The 6063-nt window shown below is 43.4% G+C and overlaps 1 long non-coding RNA gene across 1 annotated transcript; it reads left to right on the forward strand.

Moving 5' to 3' along the window:
• The first annotated feature begins 338 nt into the window (after positions 1-338).
• LOC117819802 lies at positions 339-5515 on the forward strand. Its single transcript, XR_004632629.1, has 2 exons — positions 339-1457; positions 2281-5515. It is a non-coding gene; the product is annotated as an uncharacterized LOC117819802 (long non-coding RNA).
• Positions 5516-6063: the final 548 nt, after the last annotated feature.

Consider the following 6063-nt stretch of genomic DNA (forward strand, 5'->3'; position numbering starts at 1 on the left):
GGCACAAGTTCGGTCAGTGCTGCGTGGTTCTGATTGGTTGTTAGATTTCTGGTCATTTCAATGCACCAATCAGGAGACCGTGTGACTGTACATTTATGTTAATCAAAAATAATTTAATGCTACATGCAGTATGGAGAAAACTAGTCTGCAATTTTGCCAGTTTAATAGAAAAATGAGAGCTAAAAATGCTACGTGTTGTCAAAGTACATGACATTCTGGTAAGCTTAGAATTGTCACTGCTAATGCGTAACAATTAAAAAGGTGTGCACCTGTCCTGAAAGGTAATTTGGCTACCTTATCCTTGCAACACTGTCGGGGATTAGGTGTGGTTCAATGTATGTTCACTTATCTTCAGTATTTGAAATGTTTTCCCTCACTTTAGTTCTTTCCAATTATGACGACACATTTCTTAAGTTTCTGTATGTTTTGAGGTTGTAACACTATGGAAGAGGATTAATTATGGTCCGGTATAAATTATGTATGTTTCTGTCCTGAGAAGAAGTCAGAATTCTGAGATTTAAGTCAGAACTCTGACTTAATAAATTAACAAAAATAATTCTTCAGTAGGTTAAAGCCAGAATTCGTTTTTTTTTTTCAGAACAGAAACGTGAAAAAAATATATTGGACCTTAATTTTTTTTTTCAGTGTCCCTTATCCTCTTCCGTAGAAAAACCATATTACTTTTGTTATAAAAAAAAAAACTTGGAGTGGGAATTTATGTAACAGATTTATTTCCCCCATTATTACACCAAATAGATTTAAAACAAAGCTGGGTGACGGGGGTTATTCCGTTATACATTTTTGTTAATTTATGTAGGATACGTGTAAGAACATAATTCGGGTCATACATCAGTACTTCTATTGATATGAAGTATAGTTTTACTGGAGTTCACCTGGACATATTTGTGGCACTCTTTGTATTTGTGTTGCTGTACTTCTCCGTGTCTCCGCCAGGTGGCAGTGTTGTGGCGGCCCGTGGAGGTGTGGAGCCGGTGTAAGTGCGCAGCGCCCGGACTCTCTCTCCCCCGAAGCACCGCTGCAGATCGATCACAACGTGAAGTGTCGATCCACTGAAGTCAGTCCAGTCCAGACCTCTGATTCCCTCCCTGCCGAGGAGCCCCGCGCACCGCTGACCGACATAGTGGCAAGAGAAGAGGCAGACTGATTCCTCAGCAGTCTGGGATTTTTTATTGTTCTCGGAGATTATTTAGAAATCCGGTGCTGAGCTCTTCATCCTACATTAAAAAACAAGCAAGCAGAAATAGAAAAGGCAACCAGTTTCAAGTTCAGATCTCTGGATGCTTTTTGAGGTGAGGGCAGAGGAACAGGCGCGTCACCACATGATGTCCGGATTATTGTTTACTTGAACGACCTTGGATTATTCTTCTGTCGCCGGATTCTGTTTTTTTTTGTTTGAATGGAGAAGAACCTGAAGCGTGTTCCAATCTCACATAAAAGTATGTACACCTCTGCTGGCTCACAGCTCACTATGATGACATTTGATTGCATATGACAGATTTCCAGAGCAGTTTTATTGCGCAAATAAATCAGTTATTAGGCTTATTCCTAATCCCACGTGTTTGTTTGTCACATAATGGATACTCCCACATATTTGTGCACATTTACAGAGAAACAGTCTGGAAATGTAGAATCCTCCATTTAATACCAAGTCTGGCTGTTGGTTTTATGTGAGTTCAGCCTCCTGTTTGCACCTCTGAATGTTGTTTTACTCTCAGGGAGACTCCCCACTCTGCATAAATCATTCATGGTCAGACTCCAGCATGCAGCTTTGTGAATGAAGCACATGTTCACTGTGCACAGAGGCCTGCAGCCTCAGAAAAGGAGCTGTCACTGTGAATCAGGCTGCTGGACTAGGCTAGTGGAACAGATGGGAGACAGGCTTACAACCAAACAGCATCCGTCCACTCCAGCTAGAGACAGACGTCCGTGTGCCATGCAATAGGGAGCAGGCCGAGGGATTGAGTCATAAAACACTGTGAGGAAGAGGACGAGGAAGAGGAGGGAGGGGTTGAATGAGTAACACTCTTGCCGTGCAGAGAGGGGTAGAGCGTGTTTAAATGCGGCCATGCAGAGGTGCCGTGACCTCCAGCCAGCCGCGGGAGTGTTGGTCACATAGTCTTCACAACCACTGTGAAAATTGCTCACAATCCACTCCTCGTTCCCACCATCTGCTAATATAGGCTGCATGGAAATAAATCACTAAACTCATCTCTCTGTCTCTTTCCAATCTTTTTCAATCCAATCTTTTTCTCTCTGCAGCAAAAGAAGAAAGGTTGAGAAAGGACTGTTTCAACACTGCCAGACCCACGTAGGAATGGACCTCAAAGTTGGTACCCCCTCATTGCCCTCTGAATCAGCACCCCTGATTTCCTAACACTGATAATCACATATATTGTCCCCCAGAGATGGATGAAAGCGGGAGTGGATGACAGGAAGGCTTGTAGAGAGAACTCAAGAAGCATAGAGTTGCTTTTGGGATGAATGAACAGTGACGTCTAAATTCAAACTCCAACCAAAGACTCTTGCTACCACCCCAAATCTGCCCCTGTAGATCAAATCAATGCAACATCCTCCAGAGTATGGGGTGTGTTAAATCTAAAAGGAGTGACTCTGCAGCCCAAAATGCGAACTCTACGGACAAATTCGAAGGCAAGTCCAAGAGATCGAAGGGCGAGAAAGCGTACTTGGTGCACTCAGAGATGGACTCACCGGAGAACTCGCCAAAGGTCAACCCGGTGCTGCTGGAGTACGCGCACCGGCTATCTGAGGAGATCGTGGCCCGTGCTGTGCAGCAGTGGGTGGAGATAGACCGTCGCTACAGTGACATCCCTTACATTGAGTGTGATGTGCCATGACATGGGAGGTGGGGGTGATGAAGAGGAAAAGGACGGGGACAGGTTGAGATGGCCTTGATCTTGACCCTTGAGCTTCAACATGTGATTAAACAAGGCCTTCATTCAGGGGAGATCCTTTGAGCATTTACCTGCTGAGAGCTGGAATATGAATGAGCTGTCACTAATTCAGTGATGACCTACTTCAGGACTGGATTATACTTGGATTGAGCCTACAAACCCTCCAGTGCAACCAAAGCACTCTGATCCGGGTCTCGGTTCTGTGATTATCTGCATCAGAGCCGGAGCACGCCAAAGCAGACTGTCATGGATCAGATATCATGTTTCTCAGACCTTATTTGTCCCATCTCCCCGCAGGTGTCAGCTCTCCTGTGAGAAATCAAACATTCCTTACTGCCAGTGAAAGTCTACCCTGTCCAGTGATGCAGCAGCACCGCCAAGATTCGCTCCTCTTACGGAGGAAGTTATTAATAGTTCTCTCCAAAACCCTCCCTGTTTCATCAGAACAGAAACACGCCCAGCTGTTTGGCTCCTTCTGGTCTGACAAATGGCCTGAAGTTCTCCCTTAATGGCCTCCCTGGAGATGCTGCAGCTGAGCTGCGATGAGGAGCATCTTCCTCTGTCTGTTTGTCCCTCACGCAATTAGGCAGCCTCGCCATTGCACTCAGCGAGGACACAAGGATTCATGCGCACAAATCATGCATTTCCTGCACTCTAAGATATTCTGTGTACACAAGACGCAGTTTGGGAACTTCGACATGAGGACACGGATCACAGGGGACTCGACGTCTCTCAACCTCAAAAAGTAAACCAGGCATGAGAACCGTGACACACTTTCTTAAAATAACTCGTCAGCAGATCAGGAGCTTAAAAAACAGACGCACACGCAACTTTGTCGAAATCATCAGAGTTTTTTGTCATTGTACGACGCAGAAACGAGGAATGCTGCAGATACTCTACCCTGCAGAGGAAAAAAGCACAAATATGCAAACCTTTAAAACCCATGGCTTTAACTCAGTGTGTGTTTGATTTCTTAAAACAGCCACAGAGGGCAAAGATTCATACAGAGGGACTTCCTTAATGAATATCACAACAGTCCAGAACAGATTGGCTGTACAGTCCACACAGCGTGATTAATAACAGGTTTGTTTGCAGGTCTGCTCTGGTCAGATGAAGGGTTTATGTTCCAAAGTCCAAATACTTTAACCAATGTCATTGTGACTGAACCCAACATTTAAAGGGATAGTTTGTTTATTTTGAAGTGTAGTTGTATGAGGTACTTGTAAACACAAGTGTTTTGTTCCCCAGAGGATCCCGGTCAGCTGGGTCACATTGTTGAGAAACCAGGTGGAGAACCAGCAAAGCAGCTAGGCTATCAACCTCTGCAGACCAGGTCACGTGATTTATTTAAGAGCCACTTTGTCCTTGCACGATTCAGGGATGCAATGTATAGGTTTTCCTTTTCCTGCAGTGCACTGATCAGCTGATCATGATATACGAGCCACTGATACTTTGTGAATTTGGACATTTTTGAATCTCAGTTTTAGATCATTTTTGAGTGATGCAGACTGCAGCTGTTTGTGAGCAGGCTCATTCAGAAAGGTCCTGAAGTGCTGTTGTTACCAAGTCCCACTTCATGGGCTCACAGTTTACACACCTGCTTCACCAGGTAACTCAGGATCTCTCCTGATCTACAGAGAGCACAAGCTTCTCCCCTCTTCCCTTCAGTCTGTTGAGTCTCGCTCTTCCTCTGTAAACCTATATAAACTATTCATAAAGGTATCCCACAGACCCAAACAGCTTATCAATGCGCTGCAGGATAAATAGAGTGTACACTTAAAACAATTTTAGTGTTAGAACTCCATAAAATCAGCTAAATAGGTAGACAGCCTAGCCTCTGTTCAGTTCTGTAGCTGGTTTCTCAATACAGGAGCTGAGCTGACCGGCATCCTCTGGAGAGGAGTATCTCATACAACCCCACCCCTAAAAACCCTTCCCTTTAAATCACAATAATAGCCTTGCCACGTTTATAACTTGTAATAATATTGATCATAAGGATAGTTTAAAGCCATATTGAACTGTGGGACACTTCTGCCCACTTGCCTTCTCCTTTAACAGTAACAGTGTTTTAATACCGACATAAAACTGCCCAGTTACAGTGAAACACAGATGATCTGTAGGAGATATTGTAACAGGAAGCTCGATGAATACATTTCATTTTCCCGGCTGTTGGACTGCCCATCTGTCTGAAGAGCAGCGTCATTGTTTAAGCATTTAAAGTCTCTGTTTACAGGCTGCACTGTAAGGTGATGATTGATCAAAGGGCTGCTGACTGAGAGAAACATGATGTGAGCTAAAAACTGCCCTGTCCAACACGTCACTCAAAACAAACAACATATAGTACTTGCACTAATCTGTGTAGGCAGATGAATCTCTCGGGGTCTTTCCCCAAAACATGTTGTGATCACACTGGAGATTAGAGATGATCTGTTCTGCACACGCCATACTCCTAAATCTTAATCTGATGCTGTTTGTTTCACTGCAGATGTAACGATACACATCACTGCTGTGCTGAAAATGGATCTCTGTGAGCGCTGGGGTTTGATCAAATCATGGAAATAAAAAGTGCCGGTTTATTGGACTGTTGGAGGAGGATGAGTCTTTTTAATCAACCTGTTGAATTAATGACATCTAGAGTATTCATACGTACATGTTGCCATAATAATGATGTCAGTTTCTACTGTGCAAAATGTCCAGGCTTTGATTTGATGAAATCACCAAGGAAGTCTCTTTCATTGTTTTTATCTGTGTTTACAAATTCACAAGAGATTTTGTTCTTGTTCTTTTTTGTAAGAGTCAGCTGGAGTTACGTTTTCTCTGCACCACAAAGAGTTAAAAGTCTGAATTAATGTGAGCGCCTGTCTTCTTTCAAACATCTGTGTCTTCCCTTCACTCTTTTAACACGGACTGAGAAGCTGCCAAGACTTCTCTATAAAACTGATTTGTAGTTTTTTTTTAAGTCGTCCGTTTTAAAGGACTTCACGGCAGCATTTGTTTCCACTCATCCAACTCTTTTTGTGCTTTTAATTGAGGTTAAAGGTCGTTAAAGCATTTGGTGCAGTTGATATACAGCTGCAGCCATTCATTGTATATAAATCTGGTTTGGCTCCATCTCCTCCCATTATAAACT

The sequence above is a fragment of the Notolabrus celidotus genome, chromosome 10, assembly GCF_009762535.1.
Source record: "Notolabrus celidotus isolate fNotCel1 chromosome 10, fNotCel1.pri, whole genome shotgun sequence".
Lineage (NCBI taxonomy): Eukaryota > Metazoa > Chordata > Actinopteri > Labriformes > Labridae > Notolabrus > Notolabrus celidotus.